The sequence below is a fragment of the Bos indicus genome, chromosome 2, assembly GCF_029378745.1.
Source record: "Bos indicus isolate NIAB-ARS_2022 breed Sahiwal x Tharparkar chromosome 2, NIAB-ARS_B.indTharparkar_mat_pri_1.0, whole genome shotgun sequence".
NCBI lineage: Eukaryota > Metazoa > Chordata > Mammalia > Artiodactyla > Bovidae > Bos > Bos indicus.
Window position 1 is genome coordinate 23,966,146 of NC_091761.1, and position 9,064 is coordinate 23,975,209.

Consider the following 9,064-nt stretch of genomic DNA (forward strand, 5'->3'; position numbering starts at 1 on the left):
GAGTTCCTCTTCACTTTCTGCCATAAGGGTGGTGTCATCTGCATATCTGAGGTTATTGATATTTCTCCTGGCAATCTTGATTCCAGCTTGTGTTTCTTCCAGTCCAGAGTTTCTCATGATGTACTCTGCATATAAGTTAAATAAACAGGGTGACAGTATACGGCCTTGACGTACTCCTTTTCCTATTTGGAACCAGTCTGTTGTTCCATGTCCAGTTCTAACTGTTGCTTCCTGACCTGCATACAGATTTCTCAAGAAGCAGATCAGGTGGTCTGGTAGTCCCATCTCTTTCAGAATTTTCCACAGTTTCTTGTGATCCACACAGTCAAAGGCTTTGGCACAGTCAATAAAGCAGAAATAGATGTTTTTCTGGAACTCTCTTGCTTTTTCTATGATCCAGTGGATGTTGGCAATTTGATCTCTGGTTCCTCTGCCTTTTCCAAAACCAGCTTGAACATCAGGAAGTTCATGGTTCACATATTGCTGAAGCCTGGCTTGGAGAATTTTGAGCATTACTTTACTAGCGTGTGAGATGAGTGCAATTGTGTGGTAGTTTGAGCATTCTTTGGCATTGCCTTTCTTTGGGATTGGAATGAAAACTGATCTTTTCCAGTCCTGTGGCCACTGCTGAGTTTTCCAAATTTGCTGGCATATTGAGTGCAGCACTTTCACAGCATCATCTTTCAGGATTTGGAATAGTTCAACTGGAATTCCATCACCTCCACTAGCTTTGTTCGTAGTGATGCTTTCTAAGGCCCACTTGACTTCACATTCCAGGATGTCTGGCTCTAGGTCAGTGATCACACCATCATGATTCTCTGGGTCATGAAGATCTTTTTTGTACAGTTCTTCTGTGTATTCTTGCCATCTCTTCTTAATATCTTCTGCTTCTGTTAGGTCCATACCATTTCTGTCCTTTATCGAGCTCACCTTTGCATGAAATGTTCCTTTGGTATCTCTGATTTTCTTGAAGAGATCCCTAGTCTTTCCCATTCTGTTGTTTTCCTCTATTTCTTTGCATTGATCGCTGAAGAAGACTTTCTTATCTCTTCTTGCTGTTCTTTGGAACTCTGCATTCAGATGTTTATATCTTTCCTTTTCTCCTTTGCTTTTCGCTTCTCCTCTCTTCACAGCTATTTGTAAGGCCTCCCCAGACAGCCATTTTGCTTTTTTGCATTTCTTTTCTATGGGAATGGTCTTGATCCCTGTCTCCTGTACAATGTCACGAACCTCATTCCATAGTTCATCAGGCACTCTATCTATCAGTTCTGGGCCCTTAAATCTATTTCTCACTTCCACTGTATAATCATAAGGGATTTGATTTAGGTCATACCTGAATGGTCTAGTGGTTTTCCCTACTTTCTTCAATTTAAGTCTGAATTTGGCAATAAGGAGTTCATGGTCTGAGCCACAGTCAGCTCCTGGTCTTGTTTTTGCTGACTGTGTAGAGCTTCTCCATCTTTGGCTGCAAAGAATATAATCAGTCTGATTTCGGTGTTGACCATCTGATGATGTCTATGTATAGAGTCTTCTCTTGTGTTGTTGGAAGAGGGTGTTTGTTATGACCAGTGCATTTTCTTGGCAAAACTCTATTAGTCTTTGCCCTGCTTCAGTCCGTATTCCAAGACCAAATTTGCCTGTTACTCCAGGTGTTTCTTGACTTCCTACTTTTGCATTCCAGTCCCCTATAATGAAAAGGACATCTTTTTTGGGTGTTAGTTCTAGAAGGTCTTGTAGGTCTTCATAGAACCGTTCAACTTCAGCTTCTTCAGCGTTACTGGTTGGGGCATACCTGTCGTCAAGTCAGTGTTTAAATTCAACCAATGTATCCAATACAAAGGAAAACCATAAAATCTTTAAAAATATTCAGGGTGATTTATGGGTAAAATCATGACATGAAAAATGTCATTGTCAAATAAAAGAATAAGTTATTGAAGAGTATTTATAGGCAAAGAGGTTTTGTGTTTTTATTTTTAAAAGGATATGTGTTTGGTGTATATATATATACATATATATATATATATATATATATATATATATATATATATATATATAAATCCACATATGTTCATATATGCATGGAAAACATTAGTGTATTAACAGCAATCATATCTGGGGAATGGAATTGTGTGATTTGAGAAGTGCACAGAAGAATTTATTCTCATTTAATATTCTTAAGTATTTGAATTTTTATAATAACAAATCATCATTTTAATAAATTTAAAAAAGAGCACTTCAGTGAGAACATGTAGTGTAACTATTCTGTTCTAATCTGTTTAAAGTGGGCTTTTCAAGATAACTAGCCTGGGAGACAAATCTGGGTTTCACTGTCAGTTCTGCTATAAACCAATTTAGATATAGAAATAGGCTATCCAAGAGGTAGCATTATTTCATTGCTTTAAATTTTTTCCAAATTTTTATATGTATAACTGAGTCCTTTATTGTACCCCTGAAATGAAAACAACCTTGTAAATCAACTATACTTTGATAAAGAAATATTTTTAAGTATCCAAATAATTTTAAAATATTTGTAAGTTATTAAAGAACATATATGTAACATATGTAAATTATGTGGCATGATATTATGCCTCTCCATGAATTTGTTATCCAGCACAAAATCTTCAAATTTGACATTAACCCACATTCTCCTCCCTTGCTATCCTGCCCATGTAACCATCTGCCTGAGTTTTGCGTTTATCAGCCTCTCACTTTTGAAAACACATAGTTTTACACACGCCTTAGGAACACATTTTGTCTTGTTTGTTTTTGAGTGGTGGTCTCATTATAGTATGAATCTCCTGGGAATTGCTTTTCACTCAAAATTATGTTTCTAAGGCTCATCCTTATGGGTAGCTGTAGTTCACTGATTTTCACTGCTGCGTATTACTTCACTGAGTAAATAGACTATCAACATTTATTTCCTGTCATTGGATTTGGGGGATATTTCCAATTGTTTCTGCTGCTACAGAAAGTGCTGCTACGAACATTCCAAAATATGTGCAAATTTCTCGAGAATGTATATGTAGGAATGGAATTTTGGAATCTAGGTAGATTTACAAGGAATTGCCAAATTAGTTTTAAAAGTGACTTATAAATTTACACATACTATACATCATAATATACACTGAAAATTCATGTTTTTCCATTCTCATCCTTGGCTTTGACAAGTGTTTAATCTAGTAGTAATGTTAATCGCTCAGTAGTGCCCAGCTCTGTGCGACCCTAGGGACTGTAGCCCGCCAGGCTCCTCTGTCCATGGAATTCTCCAGGAAAGAGTACTGGAGTGGATTGCCATTTCCTTCTCCAGGGGATCTTCTTGACTGAGGGATCGAACCAGGGTCTCCTGCATTGCAGGCAGATTCTTTACCATCTGAGCCACATATCAACAGTATTTCAAATGGGGTCTTAATTTCTATTTTATTTACTAAAGAAATTGCTCACTTTTTTGTATGTGATTTGGCTACCTGCATTTTTCTTTTATAAAGCACCTGTTCATAGTTGTCTACTTACAATGCCCTTACGTTGTAAGCACTTCATAAATGTTTGTTGACTAAATGGATGAATTCTCATACAGCAAAATAAGACTTAGGAGATGTACTTGTTAATATAAGAATGATGTTTAATCACAAAGAACTATGGGCCCTACTCCCTTCAGTTCAGCTTAGTTCAGTCGCTCGGTCGTGTCCGACTCTTTGCGACCCCATGAACTGCAGCATGCCAGGCCTCCCTGTCCATCACCAACTCCCGGAGTTCACTCAGACTCACGTCCATTGAGTCAGTGATGCCATCCAGCCATCTCATCCTCTGTCATCCCCTTCTCCTCCTGCCCCCAATCCCTCCCAGCATCAGAGTCTTTTTCAATGACATTGTATTTTACTTTCATTGTATAGTCAATGTTATATGACTGATTGATAACTGAGGTTATTCTTTTGCATGATGGATTTTTTATTTTAAAAAGTCTTTATATGATTATGTTAAAGATGATTTTTGCATATTATCTTTGGGAAAGTTCTATTATTTACTTTTAATAGCAACAGAGGAGTTCTAAATTTTGTTCTAGTAGCTAAACAATGCAAATTGTGCTTCTGTTCTCAGAATTAAACATTTTTTCAGAAAAACATGAATATTGGATCTAATTCCAACAAACAAATTAGCAGGATTTTTTCTAACATAAAATGAATACTCTAAGTAAATAGTTTTGTGGATGTGATTTTATTCTATGTTCAAGAAAAAGTGTAAATAGCTATTCCTGTCACTGTTGTGTACTAATTCTTGTGAACAGATATGTCATTAGAAGAAAACAATATTGACAAAATTCTATCAATTACCTTTATTTTTATGATTTTTTCCTAAATATTTCCAAATTAGAAACAGGCGATTATTACATAATTCTGTCTGATAGGTGTTCCACCGAAGCATGATGAAAAAACTACCTTTCTCTAGGGAAACCAATTAAGTAAGGAAGGCATTTGACAGCAAAAATTTTAAAAAGTTGGGATTTCCTTGGTGGTCCAGTGGCTAGGACTCTGTGCTTCCAATGCAGGGGACCCAGGTTCAATACCTGGTCAGGGAGCTAGATTCCACATGCCACAACTAAATATCCTGCATTTGGCAGCTGGGACCTGGCACAGCCAAAAAAAAAAAGTCAAATAGGAGATTTACTTCTACATGTCTTCTCCAGTATGTCTCCTAAGGATGTTACGGGAATGTTCTGTTCAGGTCTCCCTCCAGAGAAAAAACTTAACCACTTAGCTGGATCGACAGAAATAATCAACAAACCATCTATAACAGAAATAAGACAGAGTTTTATTTGAACCACACGGAGGATATAGCCCAGGAGACAGCCTCTTAGATAACCCTGAAGAACTACTCTGGAGAAATATGTTTTTTTCAGTACAGTTGTATATCTTGTCAGAACAAAGAACATCAAAGGAGTCAGTGGTACGTTCCTTAAATGTTAAAAAAAAAAAAAACAAAAACAAAAAGCCGATCAGCACAAACACAGCAAGTCAGTGTGGCCTTGACACCTGGAAAGGGAGTTTTATCACTGAACGAAAATCAGCATGGGCGTGCCAGGAAAGGAGGCATTTAATCTTTGTCTTCAACATGGACATTCTTCTCTGCTGATCAGTCACCTTTTTCTTTAATAATTAAAGCAGATGTACAATGTATGTTTGATAGGCTGCAAACAGAATGTGTTAGCATAAAATTCAAGTTAACTTGTGTATAACTCAGGATGACTTCACCATACCTCATTATGTAAGAATCTCTCATCAGCTGTAAAAAGTGCAGTTAGTCAACAAGCTCCGTCTGTGGGTGCCTTCAGACTCTGCTTCAGTCTTCAAACCAAGGCCACTCACCCAGGATAGACCTCGGTCTCTGGTTCGGCATGGTGAAAGTGCTGGCCATCTCTGCCGTTAGTGGGGATCCTCACGGGCAAGCTCTGCTCTTGAGCTCCCCGTTATGCTCTAAGCCAAGACTGTCAGTCCCGCTGTCATAGTCTGAGGCTCTCTCCCCAGTGCTGTTTCCTCCCCAGTTCATCTCTAAATTTTGTTCTGGCTACCCCTCAATCAGCCTTTTGCCCTCCTAACTCTGTCTTGATGTCAGCTTCCCCTACTACCCACTGACGCATCTTTAAGTAAAATGCTGGATAGTGGCATTTGTTTTTAGTGACATGCATATATAGTATGTAGATGACTGAAGTCCGCTACAGGGAAAAATTATTAGTAACTATTTTAATTGACTTTGGATTGATAGATTAGTGATTGGGCTTTTGAAAGCAAGCAGATGTTTCCATCATATAAGACCATGGATTTGAGAAATGTATCCATAGCTTGAAAATGCTTTACATTAAAAAAAAAAAAAAAAACTTTTTTACAAGTGGTAATATTCAATGTAGAAAACCCCACGGCATCATTACTTGATAATACTGATATTAGTGGCTATCATTTATTGAGTACTGACTCTATGGCAGGAAATGTGCTAAGCATTTTACATACATTATCCCATTTAGTTCTAAAGGCTGATGTCTAAACAATATTAACTCATGAATTAGTTAATTGCTCTTAAGAGTTTCAGCTTTAGCCAGGAAGTACATTAGTACTAGATCTGGAAATTGCTATCCTGGCTATATAATGAATGTGTTCATTCAAATGTTAATGTACAATGGTGGATCTTGGGAACAGAAATGTTACAGTGCTCAGTAGCTTAGTCCAGTAAAGTGTATACCATAGGAGTAATTATGAACTTTGTAACTACTTTATTTATTTACAGAAAGTACTATTTTCTCTAGGTGAAAAGAATCACATTTCTAACACGTGACTTGGAAAATTATGATAAATCTGTGTTTGATTTATACCATTTCCATTCATGTATTTCTTTTGAAATCTGAGTCAATGGATATGAAATAAATTTTTCTTATGTAGTGTACTACATAAGAAATGTATTCTATATAGGTAGAATACTCAGAATGGCTATTCTCTTGCTCTCTGTACATTCCCTGCTTGACCAGTGCCTGGTGAACATGATTTCCCCTCCCACTCTGCCACCTATCGATCGTTCTAGAATGACTCCACCTGCTAGTTTATTAAAGGGATATGTCTACCCTCGGGATGGTTGTGAGGGTTGTTAATCTGAGGAGATTTTAGGGACATGCCCTAGCTGGTGATTTCCCTGGTAACTGATGAGCCAACCTGACATCAATTCTGCCTGTAAATGATAGCTTCCTTATCCCCCACACCCACTAGTGAAGATGCCATGTCCTGTCTGCCATCTACAGTGGGATGTTGCTCCAGGACCTTTTGCTTCAGAGGTGGGTGTGAAATCCCCTATCCAATAAACCATTGATGTCTCGGTTGCCATCTCTGGGCTCTTTCTTTGGTCTTGAGGCTGGGCAACTACAAGGCTTGCAGGCCTTCGCGATGCAGCCTGATAGGGAGTATATCAAGAACAGGAAAAGTTGCCTGAGAGTGGAGTCAACACTACCAGCTCCCAAGGTATGGATCCCTGACTATTTGGAATGAGGTTGGATTTACTCAAATGCTTTTCCTATCATTGATTTTTCTTCTTTAGCCTTTTTATATGGTGGATTATGTTGATTTTTGTTTTTTTAATGTTGAACTATCCTTGCCTATGTGGAATAAATGCCACTTGGTAATGGTATATGCTTTTTTTTTTTTTTTTAACAAATTGTTGGATTTGCTTTGCTAATATTTTATCGAGGATTTTGCATCTAAATTGTCTTTTGTTTCTTCATTGCTGCACATGGGCTTCCTCCAGCTGTGGCAAGCAGAGGCTACACTCCAGTTGGAGTACACAGGCTTCTCATTACAGTGTCTTCTTTTATTGTTCAGCACAGGCTCTGGGGTGCTTGGGCTTCAGCAGTTGTGGCACATGGGCTTAGTTGCCCTGCCTGTGCCATACAAGATCTTCCTGGACCGGTGAAACCTGTTTCCCCTGTATTGGCAGGTGGGCTTTCAACCCCTGGACCACCAGGGAAGTTCCGCATCTAAGTTCTTGAGAGAAATTGGTGTGTAGATTGCTTTTTGTACTGTTTTTGTCTGGTTTTGGTATCAGAATAATACTGGCTTTATAAAATGATTTGGGAAGTGTCCCCTTTCCTTCTATTTTCTGGAAGAGTATATAAAACATTAATTTGTTTATGTAAAACATACATTAATTTCTTTAAACATTTGATAGAATTTTCCTGTGGAACAATCTGGGCCTGGAGATTCTTTTTTGGCTTTCAGGCTACAAATTTCATGTTTAAAGAATCATGTAGATTAATTCATGCTAGTCGAGTTTTGATATTTTGTAGTTTTTCTCTGGCTGTTTTTAAAGGAAAGAGGAAAACATTAAACAAGAGAGTCACGTATAATATGCAGATTTTACTAGTAATTTGAGACATTTGCAGAGTATGAAGTATCTTCTACTCAGGATTTAACTATTATGGACTTGTTAATCATGAATCTAAACCATTGCTAAATGTAACATTGAGGGCCTTGTTTTTCTTTCTTTCATCCCAAATTTCTGATTTTATTGGTTCTCTTTTCAGATTATTGAGAGTAAATGATTCAATTTTTATGCAACTCAAACCTCAAGGTCCTTTCATACATGGAGTCTGGAAAATAGAAATATCTTCTGCTATTGAAATAATACTCCAGGTTGTTGTTGTTTTGTCACTAAGTCACGTCCGACTCTTTGCAACTTCATGGACTGTAGCCCCCCCAGGCTCCTCTGTCCATGGGCTTCCCAGGCGAGAATACTAGAGTGGGTTGCCATTTCCTTCTCCAGGGGATTTTCCCGACCCAGGGATCGAACTTGTGTCTCCTGCGTTGGTAGGTGGATTCTTTACCACTGAGCCACCAGGGCAGCCCCAACACTCTAGATAATACGTGTTTGTATTTTTACAGTTGTATTGGTCTCATATACAAATACAAATAGCAAGATAAACACGCCTTCCAATGATGATGAACGTTTAAGAAAATGCATATATTCATTTTATAAACCTAGTATTCAAGAATGTTTCCTTTTTTACATCTCTGAATCATTTGGGAGTATTTCTTCTGTGTGGTCTTGATATTATAGGGTGCATTGGCTAGTGTAATGCTGGCAGCAGTAACACTATGCTGCTGCTAAGTCGCTTCAGTTGTGTCCGACTCTGTGCAACCCCATAGATGGCAGCCCACCAGGCTCCGCCATCCCTGGGATTCTCCAGGCAAGAACACTGGAGTGGGTTGCCATTTCCTTCTCCAATGCATGAAAGTGAAAAGTGAAAGTGAAGTCATTCAGTCGTGTCCAACTCTAAGCAACCCCATGGACTGCAGCCTACCAGGCTCCTCTGTCCATGGGATTTTCCAGGCAAGAGTACTGGAGTGGGTTGCCATTGCCTTCTCCAGTAACACTATAAATTGCAGTAAATCAAATTAACTTCATGACAATGCTCCTGATAAAAGTTAATCAGAGAAAAATGTAAATTTTATTTTCTTTATTGAAAAGAAAATCTTGGATTGTTTAATATGATACTTAATAGGGAAAAGGCCAGTTGTTTGAGTACATTGAGGAG

The 9,064-nt window shown here is 38.1% G+C and overlaps 1 non-coding gene across 1 annotated transcript; it reads left to right on the forward strand.

The window, feature by feature from the left end:
* The first annotated feature begins 4,500 nt into the window (after positions 1-4,500).
* Positions 4,501-4,573, forward strand: TRNAG-UCC (transfer RNA glycine (anticodon UCC)). The gene has a single exon. It is a non-coding gene; the product is annotated as a tRNA-Gly (tRNA).
* Positions 4,574-9,064: the final 4,491 nt, after the last annotated feature.